This window comes from Camelus bactrianus, chromosome 5 (assembly GCF_048773025.1).
Source record: "Camelus bactrianus isolate YW-2024 breed Bactrian camel chromosome 5, ASM4877302v1, whole genome shotgun sequence".
In the NCBI taxonomy this organism is placed as follows: domain Eukaryota; kingdom Metazoa; phylum Chordata; class Mammalia; order Artiodactyla; family Camelidae; genus Camelus; species Camelus bactrianus.
In genome coordinates, this window is record NC_133543.1 from 69,237,765 (window position 1) to 69,264,765 (window position 27,001).

General features: G+C 38.3%; 1 pseudogene; it reads right to left on the reverse strand.

Moving 5' to 3' along the window:
* Window positions 1-12,703: 12,703 nt before the first annotated feature.
* LOC105073002 (mediator of RNA polymerase II transcription subunit 16 pseudogene) lies at window positions 12,704-25,719 on the reverse strand (annotated as a pseudogene).
* Window positions 25,720-27,001: the final 1,282 nt, after the last annotated feature.

A 27,001-nucleotide genomic window follows, 5' to 3' on the forward strand; every position in this document is an offset into this window, starting at 1 on the left:
AGATAGAACAAGATGACTGATCTTCATTCTTCCACTGCTTTCTGGGAAGATTAAAATTCTTATTATCTTGGTCTTAAGTTGGGTTCCCCAGACTCTGACATGAGGACTCATGTGAATATGATTACTAGAAGTTTTCCCAGGAAAAACTGGCTGAGGAATAGGGAAATAGGTCTCATGAGGAAAGGAGAGGAAGCAGGTGTGTGGTACAAAGTCTTATGGAGGGTAACTCTGGCTCTGTCCCACAATGGCTGGTTCCACTCTAATCTACACACTGGTCACTGTTTAAACTTACTTTCCCATCTTTACTCTTTTTAAATTTATTTACACATACATTGTATTTTCCTTTATTCCTTCTTTATGGATCCCTGGGGTAGGAGGTATTAACTGCTGACAGTAGAGCGCTTTATATGGGCCAAGGTTGCAGCTCTTTCCACTCCTTAATAAGGGTAGTTGGTATTTATTAGCAATCAGCTTCATGTTTTAAAAATTTGACTATGAATGCCTTCAGACAAGGCACGTTTTCTCTAGTTCACCAGAATCTCTTGCCAATAATTGCTATGATTTGATTCAGCTGCCCAAAACAAAAAATCCGAAGTAATAGTGGTTCTCAAAGTATGTCCCCAGACCAGCTGCATCAGCAGCATCTGGAAGCCAACAAATACATAATATGGTCCTTATATGAAGAGGACCCAGTCTCTTCCCACCTTTGCAGTACAAAAAGGCTGCTTTGGCAGGACCCACCCATCACCTCCCCCTGCCAACCAGCAGGATGAAGAAAAATGCGAGAAAGAAAAGATGAGAGGTTTATGCAAGGTGTTTTTAGAGTAATGCAGTTCAGAGCTTACTGTCTCAAACCAGTAGCGTGTTGGTTAACGTTTGATAAACAGCCCTGTAATTTTCATTGTTTAAATTCTCCTGCCATGCTGATTTCAGGTTACCAACTTGACATCACTGAATAAAAATTAGGACAGACATGCACAATTGTCTCTGCCAAGCCCAGGCAACTCCAGCATATCATTGTCCAGAACTTTAACACAGAGCCATCCGTAGCTACAAGGAGGCTTTGAAATGATAGCATTATTCCAAGGAGTCATGCACCCAGAGTAAAATTCGAGGTTCTATTATTTAGAACAAAAAGAGGAATGGATATTGTGCAGACTGTGGCTCTCTCTGACACAACACTGTTCTCTTTTGTCCCACATCTGACCTACTGCACACATTTATACTACCTGCCTGGATCCTGTAGAAATAAGTCTCTGCCTTAGATGGTGTCCAAATTCTAGTTAGATGGCTCTCAGATACAAACAGCTGCTCACAAGAAAGGACTAGGGAATTATTATAGGTGCCAAAATAGTTCAGAATACATTGCATATGCTCAAACATGAAGAGAAGCATAGACGTAGGCAGATAAATCATTCAGTAACCAAAAAGTCATATTCTTCTCTGCAGCAAGAAAAGAATAAGACTATTAATCATCCCATTTTGTGCTGCTGTGAGAAGCCATGTGGTATACTAAAAACACAGCTTCTGTTGACTGACAGACTTGGTTTCAAATCATGATTCTTCCACATAGACTTTGTAAAAGTTTGTTCATATTCTTGAAAACTGTATACTTCTATGTAAGCAAAGAACTCATTAAATAAAACAAGTAAAATGATATTTGGTATATAATTGTCTGCATATATGCAGGAATCCCTTGAGTGAAGGAGCAACAATAAAAAGAAATGCTAGATGAAGTTGCATGACAACCTATCATAGGAAAACATACTCCTGTTCTATGTATTCATGGGGTCAGAGTGCATTAATGTAAAGAGCCTTTCCTAGCTTACTCTTTAGGTCACAAATTTCCTTGTAGAAAATAAAGACATTAAAATCCTCCTGCTTACAGGATACAAAATTAATACACAGAAATCTGTTTCATTTCTATACACTAACAATAAATATCAGAAAAAGAAATTAAGGAAACAATCCCATTTACCATCACATCAAAAAGAATAAAATACCTAGGAATAAACCTACCTGGGGAGGCAAAAAGACCTGTACTCCAAATATAAGACACTGATGAAAGAAACCGAAGATGGCACAGATAGAAAGATATACCACGTTTTAGGATTGAAAGAATCAATATTGTTAAAATGGCCATACTACCCAAGGCAATATACAGTTTCACTGTAATGTATCAAATTACCAATGGCATTTTTCACAGAACTGGGACAAAACAAATTTAAATTTGTATGGAAGCAGAAAAGATCTTACATAGCCAAAACGATCTTGAGACAGAAGAACAGAGCTGGAGGAATCATGCCCCTAGACTTCAGACTATACTATAATGCTACAATAATCAAAACAGTATGGTGCTGGCACAAAAACAGATATATAGATCAATGGAACAGGATAGAAAGTCCAGAAATAAACCCACGCACATACTGTCAATTAATTTATGACAAAGGAGGCAAGACTAAATACAATGGAGAAAAGATGGTCTCTTCAGTAAGTGGTGCTGGGAGAACTGGATAGCTACATGTAAGAGGATGAAATTAGAACATTCTCTAACATCATATAAAAAAAAATAAACTCAAAATGAATTAAAGACCTAAATGTAAGACCAGATACTCTAAAACTCCTAGAGGAAAATACAGGCAGAACATTCTTTGATGTAAATCACAGCAATACTTTTTTCAATCAGTCTCCTAGAGTAATGGACATAAAAGCAAAAATAAGTACATGGGACATAATTAAACCTAAAAGTTTAGCACAGCAAAGGAAACCATAAACAAAACAAAAAAACAACCTATGGAATAGGAGAAAATATTTGCAAATAATGAGACTGACACAGAATTAATTTCTAAAATATACAAACAGCTCATACAGCTTAATATATTTTTTTAAATTTTTAAAAGGGCAGAAGACCTAAACAGACATTTCTCTAAGGAAGACATACAGATGGCCAACAGGCATATTAAGACACCTAACATTACTAATTATTAGAGAAATGCAAATTAAAACTACAACAAGGTATCACCTCACACTAGTCAGAATGGCCATCATTAAAAAGTCTGCAAACAATAAACCCTGGGGAGGGTGTAGAGAAAAAGGAACCCTCCTACACTGTTGGTGGGAATGTAAATTGGTACAGCCACTATGGGGAAATGTATAGAGGTTCCTTAAAAAGCTGAAAATAGAGTTATATGATCCAGCAATCACAATCCTGGGCATATACCTGGAAATGATGAAAAGTCTAATTTGAAAAGATACATGCACCCGAATGTTCATAGCAGTACTATTTACAATAGCCAAGACATGGAAGCAACCTAAATGTCCATCAATGGATGACTGGATGAAGAAGTTGTGGTGTATCTATACAATGGAATACTACTCAGCCATAAACAAGAATGAAATAAAACTCTCCTGCCTTTGCCTCCCCATAAAATTTCTACTAGTTAACACTTGTGATCATTTGTAGTCCCCATTCCCAACACTCGTCTCAGTGCTGGCTGTTGATGGTGGCTTTGTATTTCAGAATCTATCTGAATTGAGTCCCATTTCTATGACCGTAACTAAAGGACTTCTGTGAAGGTCATATTAGAGAGGTCCAAACTCAGTCTAGCTGAGTTTGAATTCAAGTCTGCTTCTTACTATTTAAATAACCTTAAAAATCTTACTTTATCATGTGTGTGTATGTGTTCCAGTACAACTGTATTAATGGACATTGAAATTTGAACTTCACATAATTTGCACATCATGAAATATTATCCTTTTCTTAATTTGTTTAACCATTAAAAAAAGTAAAAACCTTCTTAACTCACATACTGTATAAAAAACAGGCAAAGGGCCACAACTGGCCTGTGGGCCAAAGTTTTCCAATCCCTGCTCAGATTGTATCTTTTCTTAAATAGCATTATTGGTATATAAATTACTTTACTTCTATAAATTTGGGAGCAAATTTTTTCTATTTCTAGACCTGTGAATCTAGAAAACAAGTTATCTGTCCCCAAAGCACAATGATGGAGCAGACACAGGATAACAATTGACACTGTCATTCAAAAATGGAGAAAGTTGAAGAAAGGAATAGTCAGTAAAGGAAGAGAGGAGTCACCAGTACCAAGGAATTGAGATTGATTATTCCTGAGTATGTACAACCTCAATTATGTGCACATCCTTTCCGACTGTGATCCCAGGAGGGGTTTTCTTGGATGTCTTTCCCTGGTTCTATTAAATTTCTCACTACTCTGCAATTCTGCTAGGATCAAAACTATCAGTCTTCTCTTAATTGCTCTCCACCAAGATCTTCCTTGTTCATAACAACAGCCTTAGGTAAGGAGTTCTTTACTCTGTTCCAAATAAGATCAGTCCTCTCAGGTAGAGCTGGAGAGCTCCTTTTCCTTGTGGCCTTCCTGTGGTTCTGCCTGGGCAGAACCCCTGTGCCATTGCACCAAAGCTGGGGGTGGGGTCTGTTTTTTCCAGAAATGATACTCCCATTCTACAAGGGGTATTAGGGGAAATTGGCAGCTGTCCCAGTCTTCTTGGCTTGACCCTCTCAACATGGGATTTCAACACTATGAGTCAGCTAGGAGAAGAGCAGGGGAAAGGAGAAGGTTATAACCAGAACTCAATATTCTCTGTCTGTTGTGCCTGGGGCAGAGCTTCTGCTTTATAAATGGGAGCGGGGTGGAAAGTGCATTCTCTCAGCCACACCTACTTCTACACCTTGGACCTGGGGGAAAAAGAACTTCTGGTGGCCTGCTCCTCACAGAAGGATATTGTAGCCCCAGACAGGGAGCTGGAGAGATAGGGACCCCTCTCTTAGATGCACGTTCTGGGAAAGAGTTCTCATGACACCAAGCTGAATAATAGAGTCATAGTTCAAGTGCTATAGACTCTCATTGCTCCTACTGAGATTTAGAAGATGTTCTCAAATAAATGCTTCCCTATTTGCTGTATGCCCTTAGGGTAGTTGCCAGAGGTTTAAATGAATGCTTTTTGTCATTTTCACCAGTTACTTTTTTTTCCTGGAGAGCATTTCTGTTCTTGTCATTTTGGAAGTCCTGCACTCTGACCTCTTTAAGCCTCGTTTTCCTCATCTGTAACATGGAGATGATGACAATAGTTATAGAGGATTAACTGAGATGATGTGTTTTCAGTGGCTGTGACATACTAAATACTCAAAAAAGTTACCTATAACTAGAAAATATGCAGTTATAGTCTCCTTCCATGTTTACACAATTACATAGTGACAAGATTTCTTTGTTAACATAGAAGTTGCAGCAGTGTATTATAGGTCAGAAATAAATTAGGGGTTCTGGTCCTCAAGCTCTGGAATATTCCATATATGCAGATACTCAAGTTCTAATTTCAGTTCTGTCATGGGCTCCTAATGAAATTTTTGATAGTTTATTTTACTGCACAAAAATTATTTCATACTCAGCCTTGTTTTTACCTTCAGATCTTACAAAATGATCAGGTATGGAACCTGCCCTAGTGAAGAAATAGATTTCTCAAGGGACAGTAGTCTTTTCTTCATGTGAAATGTAAATAGAGAAAATAGTCTTGAAACACTTCTTATCAGGAAATAGCAGTTGGTTGAATATATGCATCAGTATTTGTGATGTGAAGACAAAAGGTTCCACAACAAGGAGGTACTTCCATGTTTCTTCTTGGAATGCTGAAACTCTGTTTGACCCTGGAACAAACCTGAAGGGAAAACAATCAGTTATTTCAAAAAAAGATTAGCATTATAGCTTGTGGTGACTCACTTAGCAGTCGGACTTGCCCAAACTGGTTCTAGCTGTTTCTTTTTCTGCATTAGCCAAGCAAAAGATTGTCCAGAGAAAGCTGGTTCTGATTTCTCATATGGATTAAATTTGTTACTTTTTAAGTCATTTAGATGGATTTGTACTCATTCATGTTCTGAGAACATTTCTTCCAAGAACAAATTCTATGTATTTTTAAGTCATAAAATCTGGACTGGGGTGATTTAGAAACACTGCGTTAGAACTTCATGACATCATTTTTGCAATTCCAGCCTCAAATTTTAAAACTTTCATGATGTTTCTGAGTACTTAAAACTTTCAAACATTTAAAAATATCTTGCCTGTTTCACTATGTTTGATGCCTATAATTCCATTAAAATGTAATTTATCTGATTTAAAACCATTTATATGCAAATAATATTAGAATAATTATTACATTAATCTATGATGAGTTACAAACAACTTAGTTTATTGTTTTATTTCTAACTTATCTTTGAGATAAGTCTTTGGTAAGTGGAAGAAGAAATTGAGAGCAAAGGAAATTCTCAGAATGGCTGTCAACTGACTAATCTTTCAATACTGGAAAAATGGCATCGTGAAAGATTATACAGAATGCAAAAGGAAAAGGAAAAGTGGGATCTCCTGCATATACCTCAAAAGATTCAATCCTTTCATAATGGTACTGGTCAATACAGAATCCCAGCTGCACTACATTAAAGATGTATTTGAAGGTATACCAAAAGACAGCAGTAATGTGTGTGTCCAAAAAGCCTCTATGATAGTTTGCCAAGGGCAATGATGCAGTGCCATTTAAAGAGAATCTGACAGTTCTTCACAGCTTCAAAACAAGCATGAATCAGATGAACAGCATAGAAGAATCCAGTATAAGACATAGGATGATTTTTTTAACTGTACCTTCATACAAACCAATCATTAATTTATTCGTTATGTCCCCATTTTCATTACTAATACTGTTATTTGTACCTTCTCTTTTTGTTCTTAGATTTGCCAGTCTCGACTAGTTTTTTATTTTACTGATCTTGTTTACTCTGTGCATTTGCTTATTATTTTCTACTTTCTTGCTTCTATTTTGTTGTTCTTAGTCTAGCTCCCCAAGTTCAATGCTTACTTCATTATTTTTTCTATCTTTCTTGTTTTCCCTTAGATATATATAAAGAGTTAAAAATGTCTCTCCTATAACTGGGTCCCACAAATTTCTAATGTAACACATTCACAGATACACAGTTCTGAATGTCATAATTTACATTATTATCTATGCTTTCACTCACAATTTTTAGAATTTAATTTTTTCATTTACCAAGATAGGACTCAGAGCTTTCTTCCTTTATTTATATTATAAATTAATTGCATTTTGGTCTGAAAATGCATTCTACATGATACAAATTCCTCATTATTTACAGGTATTTCCTCTGAACCTAATGTGTGAACTATTTTTTATAAATAATCTATATGTGATTGAGAAGAGTGTTTACTCTCTGTTTTGAGTGCATAATTGACCAACAGATTGAGTTTTAAGATGTGTTATTCAAATTTTCTTTACTATTACCACTTTTTGCTTAGCTTGAATTTATTGATCTTTGAGCAAGGTTTTAAATTATCCAATTATAGTGGTGGATTTGTCAGTTTCTTCTTACAATTCTGTCCATTTTTACTTTATATATTTTGAGGCAATGTTGTTATATGCCTATAGCCTCAGAAATGTTTTATCTTTCTGGTGAATTAAAACTTTATAATTATATGCATACTCTATTAACATTAATGTTTTTTTCTTAAGGTCTATTTTCTCTTTTGTTAATACCAGTGCCAGATTACTTTTGATAATGATTTTGTGATACTTCTTTTTCCATCTGTATACATTCAATTGTATTTTAAGTGAATGTTTTATGCAATCATGTTTTAAATGAATCTCTTATAAACAACATATAGCTGGGCTTTCAAAAAATTTGTGAATCTTTATCTTTTAACTAGCAAGCTTTACTAATATACAGTATGGTAACGTTACTGAGTGTATTTAGATTCGTTTCAACCGTATTATTCAAACTTTCCATTTACCATGCTTTTTCTTTGCTTTTTTTTTTTCACTCTTCCTGCTTTCTAATGGGTAGGTGATTTTTCTTTCTCCTTTTTTCCCCTTAATTGGCTTAAAAGTTTATTTATTCAATTTCTAGAATTTTAATGGTTATCCTTATTATACACCATGCTTACTCAATTAACAAAATTTAAAGATAATCATTATACAGAGGGAACTAGTTAAATAATTTATTTTACTTCAAACAATAGGTTTTAGTAAATGTTCTTTTTTAATTAGGCATTTTTGTATTACTGATACAGAGCAATCTTGAGTTATGAAGTTTAATAAGAAAATGCAAGGAACATTTTTGTGTGTGTATAAAATGTTACTATTTTTGTACATGCACTCATATATGCAAATGAATGAACATGTACAAAATATCTCTGGAAGTATATCTAAGAAACTGGTAGTGGTTGCCTCTGGAGAGAAGAAATAGGCACATGTGAAATTAAGTGTGGAAAGTAAAATCCTTTTCACTGAATACCCTTTGTACATTTAAAATTTTGTACAATATACCTATATTACATTTTCAAACAAAGCGATAATTACTAACATTATGTTAGCCAATGTCTTCTCCCAAACAATTCAAGGAACTTAAAATATTTAAAATCCAGTTTTCTCTGTTTTTACACTTATTAGTATTTAAAATATCAGGTATTGCTGCTTAACTGACAACTACAAAATTCTAGGAGCATTCAACAATAAGCAATAATTTTTTACTCATGTGTCTGGGTCATCTGGGTATAACTGAGCTAGGCTGGATTTGGTTGGACTGAACATTCAGTCCAAGCTATGCATCAGGTTCAGATTTGCTCCAGATGTCTCTCATCTTACTTAAACCAATGGCTACCCAAAGAATACTCTTTTCATCTTAAAAGAGCAACAGAAACACACATTCAAGCCTTTTAGCTTTTTCTCTCATCACATCTGTTAGGATTCCATTGACCAAAGTAATTTACAAGTCCAAGCCCAGCATCAGTGAGGTGGAGAATTATAGTCCTCCCATGCATGTGAAGAGTATAGAGTGAATGAATATTTGCTGAGTAATAATCAAATCTATTATATTGATTATTTTAATAGTCTATTTTTTTAGTGGAGGTACTGAAGATTGAACCCAGGATCCTGTGCATGCCAAGCATGTGCTCTACCACTGAGCTATACTCGCCCCTCCTTAATAGTCTTTTTCACATTCAGTATTTAATTTGATTTCTTAAGTCTTCACCAATATCTTTGCCCAACATTGCTACTTGCATTTAATTCATTTTACTTAGTTCAGTTTCTCTCTCAGTACATGGTTATTTCAGCAAGAGTCCTTCAGTAGTAGACTTTCATCTTCTTTGGAAATGTGTCTTGAATGATAGCTAGGTGTAACACAGAAATGGCTGGAACTTGAACTCAACAGTTAAGTGAGTATTGTACAGTATTAAAATATAACTTGGATTCAAAGCACTGCCAAATACTTTGTATGAAATTTAGAATTTGATGGGGAATTAATGGACCTCTAAATGTGGAATGAGCACATCTGGGTGTAATCAGACAACTATAAGGAACTGGAGCTGTCAAATCTCCCTAAATCTCCCTTTCCAGCAGAAGCATCTGAAAAGACAACCATTTCCTTGTTTGAAGATCCTATAATCACCTCAGTAACAGAGCCACCTTGCAAAGTAAAGCCTATTTTTCTCAATACCCTCCAACACTCTGCACGATCTCTAGACCTATACCACAGTCAAATCCAAGTATATCTCAGAGAAAAGTACAAAGTCTGACCATACCTAATGAACTGTGAGATTTTGCTAATTTATAGTGACAAATTTCTGAGGAATATGGATTCTAACAATGTGGGCTCAAGTGGGATGGAATAAACATTGACTCAGAACAAAGTTATCAGTATGATGTACCTGTCAGAGATTATGTATTTAATGTATAAGCTTCAACAGCTGAATCTAAGTGTTAGTTTGTTTGCTTAACAGAAACCTGAACTCAGTGATAGATTGTGTTTAATGAGGGTGAGATTCCAGAATTTCCTTTAAATAATGTTGAGGAAAGAATCGGGAGCTTAGGAAGATGAGAATGTGAGAGTGGATGTATCGTATGTGTCCTGCATGCCCACCTTCTCATTTGGTCCGTCAGAAGGACCCACTGTGTACTGCTTTCTTTCAGTCATTAATAAATGCATGATAAGAGGCCACCAGCATCTTTGACAAGCACTGTAAAATCTGACCAATGCAGGCCAGGGAAGATGGTGAGAAATAGCATCACTGAAATGTACTTCCTGATTTCAAAGGGTATAATGCGATCTTGAAGTCCCAGAGGTAGGTACATACAACTACCTAGTGGATAGCAGAGACATCGGTTGGCTATATTGCTTATTTGCAATGTATATTCTACTTGGAGACACCCAGGAGTTTTCTTAAACAGAGCAGTGTTCCCCATGACCCTTCCTACACACACTTACACATACATACATTTGCACAGAAAAATCTTATGTAAGCTCATAAGATAACATTCTTGCCCCTATTATGAATGTGAAAAATATTTTGAAGGAAATGTCAACACAACTCATTGATATGTAATAGAATCTTAAGACAGACTCCTTTCTGTTGCCCCAGAATTGGTTACAAAGGCTCAACATTGAGAAAAAAAGAAGCCTCAGGTAACCTTACTCTCTAAATAAAGTAGCAAATATTTGAGTGAATAGTAGGAGCAAGGTACCCATTTTGGATATAAGAGGCAGCTAAACCAGCAATTTTCTCCCAACAACTATCATCCCAGTATAAACTGTCTTACTATCCATATGACAAAACACAGGAGGAATGAAGTGCTGTGGTTTTTATTTACCCTCACCTTCTCCATAGGTGGAAGAAGACAGTGGGCTAAAGAGTTCTTCCTTTACCAAAGACCAATAAGAGAAGAACTCCAAGCAAACCATTCATAAAAAATTGAAAATGCCTGCCAAAAGCAGAGAGTTACATCTCTTCTCATCCAGTTCAGCAAATAGCTATGTTGTTTTCCCCTGAGCCTACCAGAGCCAAGAGAAATATAATTGGAAAATCATAACAGGACAAAGACAAGAAGGTGATGTATCAGCCAAGTCTTCTGTCATTTATCATGGCAGGGCTGCCAAATTTTTCTATGAGCCAAGAAACAAAAGTGAAAGGTTTGCTCCATCTTGCTGGTATCTAAAAAGGGAAAGGCTTCCAGGTAAGGGGAAGATCAGCAGCGAGTAACCATGGAGGAAAACTGCAGGAACCGAAGAGTTCTGAAAAAGGGAAAACCCGACCAATGTTGGTGCAGGGAGCTCCGGGAGAATGAATCTTCTACAAATGTCACTAAGGGATGGCAAAGTTCTGACTGTTACTTGTGAGCAGTGATTTGAGAAACATAAAACCTTTTTTGTAATTATGTCTTACTAAGTCCAAAACATTCAAACAATAGGTTAAAAATCCATAGAAAGCTGAAAGTGAGTCAGCCAATATAAAAATAAAGAATACTTTGAGGTTTCAACCGTGGCAGACTTGGAAAACAATGATTCTCTAAAGCATAGGAAAGAGAGGGAGAGGGCTGGAAAAACCGACAGGCTAGACATGGGAGTTCCAGGGAGTGCTGGAATTTCCAGATAGAAATATCCAGGAGGTAACTGGAATGCATGAAAGAAGGTAAAAAGAAGGTCAAGGAGTATGGATGTGATCATTGTTCAGAAAGAGATGACCACTGAATCTATGAAAGGGAATGAATTTTCCATAGTGAGCTGCGCATTAAGGACATCCATATCTCTCTATGTTACAATGCAGAGTTCCTTTTGTCTACCTCAGGACACAAACAGAAAGTTAAAATATTTAAATATTCCATTAAAGAAATGACGGAAAAATCAAAACGGAGTGGCCAGTGCCTTTTAACTATTCTTATTACTTCACTGATGAAACCCTACGCTCTTACATTTGATGATACCTATTGTATTTATAATAAAGTCGCTTCTATTTTTTTGTGAAAAGGGCATTTCTTTCCAAGAAAGCCAAACTTTGTTGAAAGATCCTGTCACTTAATAACTCCAGCTTTACTATTTAAACAGCTTGGATTTGTCCTTAATGACCAGACAAGTGTCTGTCACTGTAAAATTAGGCAAGTCAAACTCTAAACTTTTGGAAAGTTACAGTTAACTTTCTGAGAACCAGTCTTCACAGAAATGAGGGAACAAAAGGTATAAGGGCCTAATTTCCTAGGTATATAATCTTTCTCAACCAAAAATATATGCTATATTTATTTTCTTCTGTACATTGGACTATTACCACTTGAACTTCATTCATGAAATCTAAAAAAAAAAAGAGTAGACAATTTATTTCAAGAAATACAAGTGTGTGTACCTGGATGCTCATAGTGTCTAATAAAGCATACTATATTATGAATAAAGAAAAAACATCTTTAGTCTGAAAGCAAGGGTGTTTTCCCCCCCGTGGCACTTTGTGACACTTGGCAGCTCATTATCACACTTCACAGAGTCTCGTGTCAGCATGTCAGATTCCTCTAAATTTTGACAGAATTAAAGTAGTGCCGTTTGATATAATTGATATTGTACAGTTAATCAGGCAGAGGCTCCATCACAGAGTAACACTCTCAAAAGGCTTAATTACTGAACTGTGAAGATTTACTGCCATCTGGAAGTTCCTTCCCAAGGTTCTGTTCCTGAATTTTATGTAGGGTTCACAAAAATAACTTGGTCCATTTAGAAATCATGCCCTCGATTTGAAAATTAAAATTGTTATTTTGGGAACCTCATTTGGCCTAGAGATCAGAGAAACCTTATGAAAAATAAAGGAGCAATGGCAAATGAGAATGAAGGAAATAAAAGTGGAAGCTCTGGAAATTATTCTCTTGATGTCATGTTTAGGAGTACAAACTCTGGAGCCAGATGGCTAGATTTCCAACCCCAGTTCCACCGCTTACTAACCACATGACCTCGGGCAAGTTGTTCCAACTCTTGGTGCCTCAGTTTCTTTGTCTATAAAGTAAGGACACTAATAGCACTTACATTATATGACTAGAGCAAGGATTAAATATGTTAACATTTGAAAAGTGCTTGGATTAATTAAGTCTGGCACGTTGTAAGAGCAAAATAAGCACTTGCTATTGTTGTTAGTATTAAGATTTTTAAAATCACTTTGTCCTCAGGATTGTTCTCTCCCTAACAGACAAATATACCATCTGAAAAGATTCTTCTTGTCTAGTAAACTTCCTATGTTAAATATAAAGTAGTACTATCATTTCTCAGGAATCCTATAGCCAAGATTGCTACTTTTGAGTAAAAGGCTGAATTGGAGTTCCTCTAAATTTCATCCTGAACTACGAATCTATGATTCCATAAAATCAATGACAATAGCTGCTATGGACTAAATTGTGTCTTTCCAAAATTTATATGTTGAAGCTGTAACCCTCAATGTGATGGTACTTGGAGATGGGGCCTCTGAGAGGTAATTAGGTTTAGGTGAGGTCTGGATGTAAGACCTTCATGGTGAGATTAGTGCCCTTATAAGAAGAGGCACCAGAGAGCTTGCCTCAGCTCTCTCTCCACCATCTGAGGACACAGCAAGAAGGTGGCCATCTGCAAACCAGGAAGAGAGCCTTCACTGAAGAATCTAATTGAACAGCTCCTTGATCGTGGACTTCCCAGCTTCCAGAACTGTGAGAAACAGATTCCTATTGTTTAAGCCACATAGTCTATGGTATTTTGTTATGGTAGCTCAAAGTGACTAATACAACAGGCAAGGTAATTGATAAGAAATTTCAGAAAGAGGCTTTCACCCAGAATAAACATTAATTTTTCATCCTCTATCATTTTGGTACAGTACCTATGAAGGACAAGAGCAAACAAAACAAGAAGTATGAAAAGAAGCAGAGGAAGTGAATAATAATAATTACAATAATAATTACATTATTATTATTATTAGAATTCTTTGGGTTTTTTTACAGAATGGGAGAAAATACTTGCAAACAATGCAAATGACAAGGCATTAATTTTCAAAATATACAAGCAGCTCATACAACTCAGTAACAAAAAAAAAAATCTAATCAAAAGATAGGCAGAAGACCTTGATAGACATTTCTCTAAAGACACATACAGATGGCCAACAGGCACATGAATAGATGCCCAATGTCGCTAATTATCACAGACATGCAGATCAAAACCACAATGAGGTATCACCTCACACCAGTCAGAGTAGCCATCATCAAAAAGTCCACAAATAATAAATACTGGAGAGAGTGTAGGGAAAAGGGAACCCTCCAACACTGTTGGTGGGAAAGTAATTTGGTGTAGCCACTAAGGAAAACAGTATGGAGATTCCTTAAAAAATGAAAAACAGACGTACCATATGATCCAGCAATACCACTCCTGGGCATATAACCAGAGAAGACTCTTAACTCAAAAATATACATGCACCCCAATGTTTGCAGTAGCACTGTTTACAATAGCCAAGACATGAAAGCAACCTAAATGCCTATCCACAGATGACTGGACAAAGAGAATGTGGAGTATATATACAATGGAATACTATACAGCCACAAAGAATGAAATAATACCATTTGCAGCAACATGGACCTGGTGATTGTCATACTAGGTGAAGTCACACAGAGAAAGACAAGTATCACAGGATATCACATATACAGAATCTAAAATATGGTACAAATAAACTTATTTACAAAACAGAGACAGACTCACAGAAATAGAAAACAAATTTATGGTTACCAAAGGGGAAAAGGGTGAGGAGGGGTAAATTAGGAGTCTGGGATTAGCAGACAAACACTATATACAAACTACTATATATAAAACAGATAAACAACAATCTGAAACAGAATATATATGTAGAGCTGATTCACTTTGCTGTACACCAGAAACACAACAGTGTAAATCAACTACACTTCAATAAAATAAAAATAAAAAAAGAAATCATCCAACTAATAATTAAAGGCCATACGGAGCCTCCACTTACAGGGCCGGGTGTGCTCAGGGGCACCTGCCTCCACAGCCCCGGACACGGGCAGGTCTTGATCCAGTGCTGCTCCCACTGTTTGACAGCGGTCATCTTATTGGGTGACAAGCATGGTGACACAGCCGCACCTGGTGCAGGCCTTGCACACCTCCGTAGGGTAAGCACCCAGGTGCTGCCTCCGCAGGCGGTCCATCTTGGGGTGGCCTGGCGCCCTGATGAGGCCGTCCAGCTGCAAGGTGGTCGTGCTGCCGGGCAAAGCGGGTGTCTTGCCAAAGTGCAGATGCTTGGGCTGCAGGCAGCTGACCAGGCCATCACTGGCAGGCAGCCAGTCCAGGCTGGGGATGACCAGCTGGCTGGGCAGCAGGCCGTACTCATCAACTAGCGCTTTGTCCGGCTGGTTCCTGGGGCCCTCCTCACAGCAGCAGATCCAGAGCTTGGTGAGCAGGTGGAAGAGCAGGGACATGCTGTGCTGGGTGTCTGAGGTGGCCATGTACACAGGCAGGCAGCTGGGTTTCAACAGGCCCGAGATGTGGATAAAGACCATCAGCTCACACAGCATGCCCAGAGAGGTGCCATTCTCCAGGAAGCTGTGGCCTGGCTGCAGTAGGGAGCCCTGGTTGGGCAGATTGGCCAGCAGGTAGAGTACAAATTCACCCATCCACTGCAGGAGCTGCTGCAGTGCCTGGAGTGTGTTCATGTCCAGGACAAACTCCTCTGTCTTGAGGTTGATCATTGGTCAGCTGGTCTCCTGGGCTCTTCTCTGGCATGTTGAGGATGTGCGGGAGCAGCAGTGACTTGAGCGTGGAGCTGATGGGGATGAAGAAGGGCTTGGTATGGTAATCTCACACGCAGGTCACAGTGCAGGGCGACAGCTTGCACAGTGAGGCCTTCATGGCCAGGATCTGGGTGGAGAGGACCTGCTGCAGCTCGGCCTTCTGGCGCATGTACTCCTCATGCAGCTTTTCCACCAGGCTTTGCACCATGCGGGGCTGCACGTGCAGCAGGATGTCCGACCAGACATAGCCAGTTACCATACAGTACTCCAGCAGGAAGAGCAGGTGCCGCTGGGTCTAGCGGTGACCCCATGTCTAGCAAGTGACCCCATGGACGGTGAGATGCGTAACATGCTTAGCCAGCCATGGCTGTCGATACCCACGAGGGCCAGGGAGGTCCAGGTGAGCTGCATGGCCTTGAAGTGGACGGTGGGCCCGTGGTCCAAGGGCACTTGATGGCCGGCTTGTCTACTGAGTGTGGGGCTGCAGAGCTGTAGAAGACGGCCACGGTCAGCAGCGAGAGCTGGTGCACCATGTGTATGCTTCCATCATGGAAAGCCAGGGCCAGCCCGAGGCCAGGGTAGAACTGGGTGTCGCTGGCCACCTTCAGGTCAGTGTTGGTGAGCAAGATGGACAGCTTGGGCAGCACCACAGCGGACACTTGGTCCAGGTCGTTGGTGACCGACAGGATCTGCCATTTGAGAATCATGGGCTGTTTGTCGCCAACCGCGGGCGAGAGCTGCTGGAAGATGTCGTTCACAGGGAGCCCCTCCCTGCTCAGGGACCAGCACTCTACCATGCTGCTCGTCTGGCTGGAGGCGCACAAGAGCACCTGTTCTGACATGTCCCACTCCAGGAACTTGAGGTGGGTGATGGAGGGCAGGCGGTCCCTGCGGTTGAGGTCGGTGGTGCGGTGCATGAAGAGGGAGAGCAGGATCTCCGAGTCGATGCGGCACTTCTTGCTGACCATGCTCACGCACACCTTGTAGAACTGCGTGGGGGACGCGCTGCTGCCGTCCGCGATGGCCACCACGATGTTGCCGCCGCCCGTGAAAGTAGTGTCGGCTAGGGCCGCGCGGCCGGCACGGGCTCTCCGTCGAGATCAGCACCTGGCCACTGGGCTTGAGCAAGGACACGGTGACCAGGCCGCGGACCCACACTGCGATCCAGCCCTCCGTGGACTTGCCCCCACCACAAACAGCGTGAGTGAAGGCAAGAACTTGAGGCGGGATAACTTCTAGCCGAAGCTGGAGGCGCCCGACTTTTCCACGTGCAGGGCCAGCTTCACATCGTCGTGCAGCCAGGACAAGGCCACGATGGGGCCCCATTCCCCCAGGCTGCCCACGTGGCACCCCCAGCTGTTGGCCAGGTGGTCTGCCACGCTCCAGCACTGGATCTACCCGCCAGCATCGGCCGGCGGGAGCCACGAGCCTGCTGGGTCCCACTCGAGGCAGGTGATGGCCTCGCTGTGCTCGGAGCTGAGGGAGTGCACGTCCCAGGGGTGCTCCGTGTCCAGGATGTGGATCACGCGGGTCAGGACCTGGTCGTCTCCGCGGGGATCTGAGGTGAAGGCAATGAGGTTGCGGCAGGACCAGGCACAGGCCAGGGTCGCCGACGGACAGTGGGTGCTCTTGGGCCATTTCTCCCACTCACAGACGTAAGCCAGGTCCTTCGTGCCCACCTGCCAAGGTCACACACGGAGGGCGCTCACCCGCTCTGGGCCAGCAAGTGGGCCTAGACGAGCCAGTGGCCGCGGCTTGCGCTCGCCCTAACAACTCAGCCTAGGGCGCCGCCATCTTCCCAGGAGCCCCGAGTCGCGGGCGCAGAGCAGCCGCTTCCCGGAGACTTCTGGGATAGCCGGAATTCTTTAATGGACAGAAATAATTTCTAGAGAGGAAGTAAGGTCTTCTGCAGCCTGAGTACAACTCAGGAGAATATAGCAAGATATACTGTGGGGAAAAAAATGATGAAAGTAGTACATAAATCTATCCTAACTACTATATATAATAGATTAACAGGTTTCTACTATGTAGCACAGGGAACTATATTCAATAACTTGTAGTAACCTATAATAAAAAAGAAAGTGCAAATGAGTATATGTATGTATATATGGATGACTGAAACAGTATGCTATACATCAGAAATTGACACAACATTGTAAACTGACTATACTTCAATAAAAAAAAATTTTAGGCAGTACATAGATCTTAGTCATTCCCAAGAATGAAAAAATAATTGATTTAGACAAAGCCGAATTGATATCATAACATCAGTTCATACTTGCTGATTTAACCAGATTTTTCGATTTAAAATGTATTGTGAACATTTTTACATCATGATATAGCGTTCTGTTACTGTGTTTTTTCTTAGGGATTCACAGTGTTTCGTTGAGTGGACATAGCATAATTTATTTATCAAATACAAAATTGATGGAAATTTACATTGCTTTCACTTTAATGATACAATGAAAGTTCTTGTGACTAGAGTGTAGGACACTTCTTAAGTACTCATTTAGATCCTTCCATTCTTACCTGTCTTTATTTCAGACACTTCTTTTTTTATATATATAAGAATAAATTTGGACTTCATTCAATAAACACATGCTTATTGCCCACTTGTTTATATTTGGAAAAGTTTGTATTCTCTGTCAGTGTTATATCCTTTTTTTTTGTAATTTCAAAAGCTTTTTTTTTTAACATTTTTAATTGATTTATAATCATTTTACAATGTTGTGTCAAATTCCAGTGTTCAGCACAATTTTTCAGTCATTCATGGACATATACAAACTCATTGTCACATTTTTTTCTCTGTGAGTTATCATAACATTTTGTGTATATTTCCCTGTGCTATACAGTATAATCTTGTTTATCTATTCTACAATTTTGAAGTCCCGGATTTCAATAGATCTTTATTCATTAAAGTTATGAAAAAATTTATTGTCTTTCTTATATGGTGAATATATTTTTCCAGTTTGTTGTTTGCCTTTTAATTTTGCTTATGATGTTTTTAGACATACATCTATTGTTGTTTGGAGGTCTGTCCCATTGATCTGACTCTGTACCAGAGTCACAATGTGTTATTGTGCCAGCTTTATAATGCTTTATTATCTTATAATACAAGCCTCCTATTTTCTTTCTTTATTTTTAAAATCTTTCTTGGCTACTCTTATCCAGCCATTCTTTCTAAATCCCCTTGGCATGTTGAATTTAACAAATGACCCTGGACATCTGAACTAGCGGTCCACATGTCTTTTTCATTTTAACTTGTTTACACTATGAATTATAGCAGTATATTCTCAGTTTAAACAATTGCTTAATGTCTTAGATAACCTCAACTGATCTCTTTCTATTCTCACTACTGCTACCTTACTTTGGATCCTTACTCATGTTTGTATCTGGTATTACAATAGTCACCCCAAAAGACTCACTACAATCTTGCTCCCTCTCCAAAACCTCTCTTTTCTTCAGAGAATTGAGTCTGATGAATTGCTGTGGTTCTTCATACCCTTCAGTATGAAGTCCATTTAGCATCATGCACAAGGTCCTTCAAAGTCTAGTCTTTGGATATCTTTCCTACCCCATCTCTCACCATTTCTTCTCCCCTCTCCCATCCCAACCTAAAGTGGACACCTGTACTTCTTTAGCTGTTCCTAGAATAGGCAATATACTCTGTCATTGGTTTCTCTACCCACGTTGCTGCTTCTGCAAAAAATGTCTCATATTTTCACTCTTCCTCTTTGCCTGTCTAATGTCTGTTCATGATACTCGGCTCAGCCTTACTCTCTAAGATGCCCTTCTTGATCCAATTTTGAATTTGTTTTCTTTCCTATGTGTTCTCAGCACATCTCACACACACTGCTATCTTTATAACTCTCATACGCCATTGTCATTGTTGCTAAATCTTCAGAGCCAAGGATGATGCCCAGTTTACTTTTGTGTCTCCAGAGTAGAGCAGTGTCTGTCATATAATGTCAATTAACATATAATGATTGATAGAATGAGTATCTCTCAGTTTCCACATCTGAAAGATGAGGATGATATTTCAACTGAACAATGTTATACAATGGTAAAATTAAATATGTAAATGAGAGGGCTTTGAATACTGTTAATTGGTGTACAAATACAAGATGAGAATCAAAGATACAATGTTATATTCCCAAATGATTAGAGTCATTACTTCCTAGATTAAAGAAGAAAATACAACTATTTTCATACTGATTTTGTCTAAAACCTATTGATTCTCAGGGATTATTTTGAATTTATAAACATTTCATTCAGAAATTTTTCATTAGTACTTAAAAATGTGCTTAGGCTGTGTAATCACAGTTATTTCCACCTAACCTTTATATTTTGTAACATTCTCAAGTTCAGAAACTTTCCATTGTTAAAAGATATTTAACCAAAAATTTTTTACAGAGTAGTTTTACCTCAAAACAAGGAATCATTTTTGTTTACAGTCTGAAAACTGTGGATATATTCATTTGGGAATGCTTTTAAAGGGCAAGTCTGCATTCTAAATAACAAGTTACATGTATCAAATGAGTATAGTAAAAGTCAGAAAAACTGACCATAAAAGTCTAAAGTTTCTGACAATCTTACTATATGAAAAAGGGACTATGAAGTGCAAAGTTTTTTTTAGCTGCCCATTAAAAAGCAAGTGGATTGGGAAACAGTGATCTCCTAAAACATTTTTTGAAAATTAAAGACAAGTTTTTATGTTAACAAATCTACCAAACTGATTTATAAAGGCTATCTCATTTTCTGAAAACTTTTAAATATTTTTCTTTAGTAGTATTTGTACTTATGTTTGTTTTAATATAAATTTTATTTTGTAATTCTTTAAAAGTTATTTTAATGCAACATAATTACAGTAAATTTATTGGAGGCAATATTTGTTTAAACATGAATATATAACTTAAGAAACAGGAGGAGTGACCTGAATCCTCTGCCCATTTTACTTTTTTTATTTCTTGACTAATCACTTATAAAATATTCAGAAAATTTTCATAACAGTTCACTTCTAATTTTCTTTGATTATGATCTTCTAAAAAGATATTTTTCCCATATTAAATTTGACTTTTGAACTGCTTAAATTGCTTGTACATTTTTGCTTCTTTTAAAATGTCTTAATATCTTAAACAACAGGCATTGCTTTGATCTCTCTTTTGAACCTCTTGGCTAATGTTAGATCCGTGTATAATATATTTGAAGGAACAATTTCTATCTTTCTAAAAAGTAATACATCTATAATGGAATGTTTCTGTACAGTGCTTGTCTCAAAATGTCATGAATTAAAACAATACATTCCTCAGAAAAAAGCAAAGCACTTCTGCTGGATATGTGTTGGGGAAAGGACAGACAGTAGTTGTAATGAAGAAGCTTCCAAATACTAAACTTCCCTTGCACTTACCAATTCTCATCTTTCAACCTTTTTTTGGTTGGTTGTTTTTCTCTCTCTCTCTGGTTTCCAGGGTTTGGAACTCACCTTCCACAGGGTCATAACCCCTTATAATCAATTCCCTCTGATTGATTCCCTCTCTTGCAAAGTTCCCAGCCCTTTCTTGCTGCACCCTTACTGCCAAAACATTTCATCCAACAGATATGAATGCAGACTTGAAGATGGGGCTGCCCATCTGCACATACCTTTTTTCAAAAGAAAACAAAAATGGTGAGGTGGTGGAGAGTATGATGTATAATCAAAACCTAATGCTCTTTCCTTCCTTGTTGATTTCCTTCTCAATACTAAATGCAAAAATCAGACATGTTGGTACTTCAGTGGACTCATGATAAATAAAAATATATATTTTTTCATCATTTGGCACTAGGCTTGCTGAAAGTAGTTCAGTATGCTGTTTCAATCCCATGTGAAATGCCAGCATGGAATTTTTAGCATCATGAGTATGTTGTGGATCAACACAACAGACTGAGTATTGAGTTCATAAAGAGTGAACTTTGCATATTTTTAAATATACGTTTTACTTATTAGGAAGCAAAAAAAAATTAAGAAAATAAAATTGACAAAAGTCACATAATAGAAGGTATAGTACAGATTGCCAATGAAGAACTTCGTATACATATATAATATGGACATGTTTGATCTTTTAAAAAACAATTTTGCCCCTTAGAAAAAAATCTGAACTCAAAAACTTGCTTAGTGAGCAATACTTCAGAGAGCAAGCAAGCAAGCAATACTTCATGTCGTAATAAAGAGAGAAATGACTTAAAACTTTCTTTAAACTTAATAGCTGGTGTTATTGATTTTGAAAATCTGAAGTACACGTCCCCACATTAGGGATAAACCTCCATCTTGAGAGATGCACTTAAAAGGACAGCTCTTGGTAGGTGGCAGGAGGTCTCTCCTCCATCATTCAACTGTGTTTCTCAAGCTTTTTCTCATCAGTGTTAAGAGCGCCTCTCAGTTGCCACATTCCATCTGTAGACAGCATACACCTTTCACAGGGCAGCCCTAAGTGTGTGCTCCCTAAATGTTTAAACCCATAGACCTTACAAGGCCCTTTCTCTATTTTCTGAGGCTTCTCAAGCAAGAGTCTTGTGTCTACCTTCATTTTCTGTCATTTTAAAAATATGCTTTCTGTATATAGAATATGATTTTTATTTCAACATTTAAAAAAAGAAAGTAGCTTTCTTTTCTGATTAGCAAAATATTGTATGTTTAATGTAAGCAATTCAGACTACATATGACCGCTTTTCAACATGTGTACTTCTCTTCATAGTCTTTTTACAAAAACAGGAACCTACTCTAAACTGCTTTTTTCACTTAACATTAGATCTTAAAGATTCTACATCCATATCCAGAGAATTGATCTACTGAATATTTCTTAATGACTAAAGAGTATTTCATTGAATAACTGGCATCCTAACTGGTTCCTTTAATCCCTTATTTACTAACATTAGATTTGTTTTTTATTTTTATTACCCAAAACAATCTTACATGCTTGTATATACATTTTTGCTCACCCATTGGAGTATTTCTTTAGGATGAAATCTAGGAAACATACACATTCTTTTAATATGTCACAAATTGCCACATGGCCCTGCACAGCATTTATATCAGCTGACTCTCCCACCTACCTGGGACAATTTTTTTAAAAAACCGAATCAATGAACAGTGAGGTTTTTATTACTTTATTTGAATGCCTTTTATTTCTGGTGAAATTAATGACCGTTTTCTGCCTTTGAGATAATACTTAGAAAATATTTACCGTTATCTCCTCTCATGGCCTGTTATTTGCATACTTGCATCCCTGGTGCCTCCTCCTCTTCTTATAAGGACAGCAGTCATATTGGATTAGGGCCCCTTCCTTATGACCTATTACCTTAAATGTCTCTTTAAAGGCTCTGTCTCAAAACATAGTCATGCTAGGGGTTAGGGCTTCGCCAAACAAATTTTGAGGACACAGTGAAAAGGCAGCCATCTGCAAGCCAAGGAGAGAAGCCTCAGAAGAAACCATCCCTGTTTGCACCTTGATCTTGCTCTTCCAACCTCCAGAACCGTGAGAAATAAATTTCCGTGATTTAAGCTGCTCAGCGTGTAGTATTTCGCTACAGCAGCCCTAGCAGACTAATACATTTCCCTCCCTTGGGGTTATAACATGATCCATCTAAGTCTTCTTCTTGTATCTTATGATCTATTTTTTTTCAATTTCAATCTCTAATTTTAAATATTGAAATAAAGATAGGATTTATTTTGGCATAAATAGGAGGTAGGTTTTCAACTTTATATTTTTGCAAATGCTAAGTTATTTGTTCCAAAACATTTTTTGGAAAATTCATTCAATACATTGATTTGAATTATCACCCATAGTGCCTGCTAAATTCCCACTTGTGTCTAATTCTGGACTCTTTGATATCTTCAATCAATCTGCGTGTTTATTCCTATGCTGTTGTCACAGTTTCAATTGTCACGCCTTAATAATATGGTTTAATATGTCTTTGATAAATTCCTACTCATTGCTCTTCTTTATTAAGAATATTTCTAAATAATCCCACATATTTATTCTTCCAAATAAATGAGGATTATGTTGTCATGTAAAAAAAAACAACAAACAAAACAAAGAAAAGACAAACAGAAGGAATCTCTGTGGTATATTTATTTACAAATAAATTGGTAGAAAATTCACACCTTTATAGTATCTGTCCTCCCATCAAGGACATGCAATGTCTTTCCATTTGTTCTGATATCCTTTCACGTTCTTCCTTTAGTTGGTTGGTTTCTGCTTTGTCTTCACACAGATTTAGTATATTTCTCAGTTTTTCTTGGCATCCTTTGCATTGGGCCTGGACTTTGTATGGGAGATAAGATGCCCTGTTGTGTTGGTTTGAGTCTGAAATGTACCCCCTCCTTCTCAGGCCTGGCTTATTTCTAAAAGTATTGTTCTTGAAGAACTTTGATAGGTTTCCAATCAATTTTATTCTTGAGAACGCCATCACTGAAATCACAGAACCAGAAATTCTGAAACGAAAGGATCCTCCCTGCATTGCTACAGGCACCTTGTCACTGATTCTCAATAGCTGCAAACGTGACCTGAGAACAGGCCTGCAAAGATTTGGTCGCTTAGCAACAAATGGGACTAGCTCCTCCTTTCCCCATTCTTCCAGAAATGAAGGTTTAAGCCTCAGGGCCCTGAAGGGAAACATCAGTTAGGACTCCCAGTAAAAGGCCTTTCTTCCTTAATCTGCCTTTGCTTACTTCCAAAAGCCCATGCTGCATTCCAAGCTTTGGTCACAGGATGAATTTATACAGAGAAGTCTCATCACACGCAGGAGGGAACCTGTAAGGAAAAGCACCACAGAGAGGCTAGGGTTCCAACAATCCCCAGTTACCCTCCCCCCCCCCCCCCACGTTCTCCAGTATAACACTCTTCCCTGTCAGGATCCCAATCTCAACCAAAGAAACAGGGCTTAATTGAGGACTCTGCTGCTGTCATTTAGTGGTCTCTGAGCAGGAAGCAGGAGCAGAAACCACTTCCTGCTACAGGGAGCTACTATGTTCACATATTTCCCTGTCTGTTCCCCACCTGGTGGCCAGGACAAGTCTCTTCCTGCTATACTGCATTTAAGGCACAAGGAGTTCACTCCAACAACAGTCTTCCACATTCAGCTCATTTAATTTCACAAATTTAAGAAATGAATCTGATTTCCTCCAAAGCCTTTTTTCAGCCAAGAGACAAAGCACAGGCCACTAGCCAGACCGTGGCTTGGTTGTCCTTGGTTATCTATGAATCTGTATCTGATTCAATCAGCTACAACCAGGGACAGGCCAGAGTCAAGGGATAAAGACTATGGCCCTTATCCTGTGGTTGGAATGACATTACATGTTGTTCTTGTGCCTGGGTAACAGCAACCAGCTTTTCTATCATACTGTCCATTTTCTTCTAAATTTTAAGTCATTTTGTTTCAGCTGGCTTTCTTTTATACAACACTGAAGCTGTTTTTGACCTAACTTGAGGGTTCATCTTTTAAATAAATGTGTTGTTTAAGCCCATGTTCATTTAGATTTAATCATAGCAATATTTCATTTAATAGTTTAAACTAAATGTATAGAATTATTTCACTTAATAAAAGCAATCACATTTATGGAACACAGTCTGTGCTAGGTGCTGTCATCATTCCTTTGAATCTAATTGACACAGTACCATTTAATCCTCACATATAGGGTTTATTATCCTCACATGATAGATGAGGAAACTGAGGCACAAACAGGTTAAGAAACTTGCTCCATTGCACACACCTGGTAATAATCAGTGACCCAGGATTGGGACCCTGGGGTAACCGACTGCAGAGCAAGCTTATTCCTGTCACGTCAGTCTCAGTTTTCCATGCTTTCTGCTGCCCCCTCTGTTTTAATTTGTTGCCTTGGGAGGATATTTTCTTCTCCGCTTCCTCTGATTTCCTTATGCCTGTCCCTCTCCATTTCAGACCTACCCCTTCACAGGAGGAGGATTCCCTCCTTCGCCTGGAACTCGGGCAACTATCAAAAAGCCAGATCAGAGAGACAAAGTGAGGAGGGGCTGGCTGAGTGCTCACTTCACATTCCAGGGATGCCAGCGGGGCCTTGGAATGCTGTTGAACTGTGGTGGGAAAGAGGCTCCAAGGCCCCATCCTTTCTGAGTCTGCCTGCAGCTCCAATCTTTGTCCCTCTGATTCCCGCCGCAATTTCCATAAGCCTGTTATACTCTCGAAAGAAAAAAATGGCATCTTCCTTTTATTTGCTTCTAAACTGTACTCTGGAAAGAAGTCTTTGACGTCTGTGGTCTGCGTTTGGTGTCATTTCCAAAGTAAGCATCCTCCCCCACATCTCACTTCACCTTTCCCCTGTGGTTGCTTTACTTTGATCAAAGAGGGACTTTTTTGGTTGAGGGTAGCGTGTGCCTTTATGCCACCACCATTCTGGATTTGTTAGCTTCCCTGTGGTTCATCCTACTTTAGGTAATCTTTAATTCATTCCATCTACACAAGGAACATTTTTCAGCTACCCAATATCATCCTTCAAACTATGCCTAAATATTTTAGGAATGAACAATCAGCAAGAATGTATTGTTTCTGTACACAGACTCCATTTAACTAGGATGCCTAGAAACTGACATTAAAGAAAAATAACAATAATGATAATAATAAGTGGTAATGTTAATATTTTATGTAATAAAATCATTAAGTATTTGTAATTATAAATTACTTATCTACCAGGAATCTAAATGTCATTATAAATGCTACCTATTTATCAAAAAATCCCATTGAGACAAGGAAAAACATTAAAAGAACATTAACCTGCTGTATGGCACAATGTTCATCAGTTTCTCGTTTATAGTTTGTATTCTGGGATGTCACAACAAATTAGACTCTGGATGTCTGACAAAATTTCACCGACTCCAGTAAAAGTCAATGGAAGTTTGACTCAGTCAGATCACATACCTTAAGTTATTTAAATACTAAGTATAAGCTTGGACTAATAGATAGAAGAGAAATTGATTAAGGTCAAGCAGTTTATAATTAATGTGTAGACCAATAAGGACTGCAGAAAGTTTAATTCCAAAAGCTATTCCACAGTAGGACAAAATAATTTAAAAATTAACTGAGAGAGCCCTCAATGAATTAATAAAAGTAGAAAAAATGTATACATATATATATAATCTCCATTAGTGTTTCAGAAACCAGTGTAAGAAAAACTTCTAAAGTCCTTCTGCTACAAAAATACAGCAGAAAAAAAGTCTAAATATAATACTACTAAACCTCATAAAACACAAAATCTTTCTCACCACTAAAGTCCTAAAAGGGGGATGCAACATGGTCAGAATTATTTCTGGTTTTGAAAACGTCAATTATGAAAACCATTAGGATTGTGTTTTTACCAGCAACTGCTTACCACATATCTGGGAATTTGGTA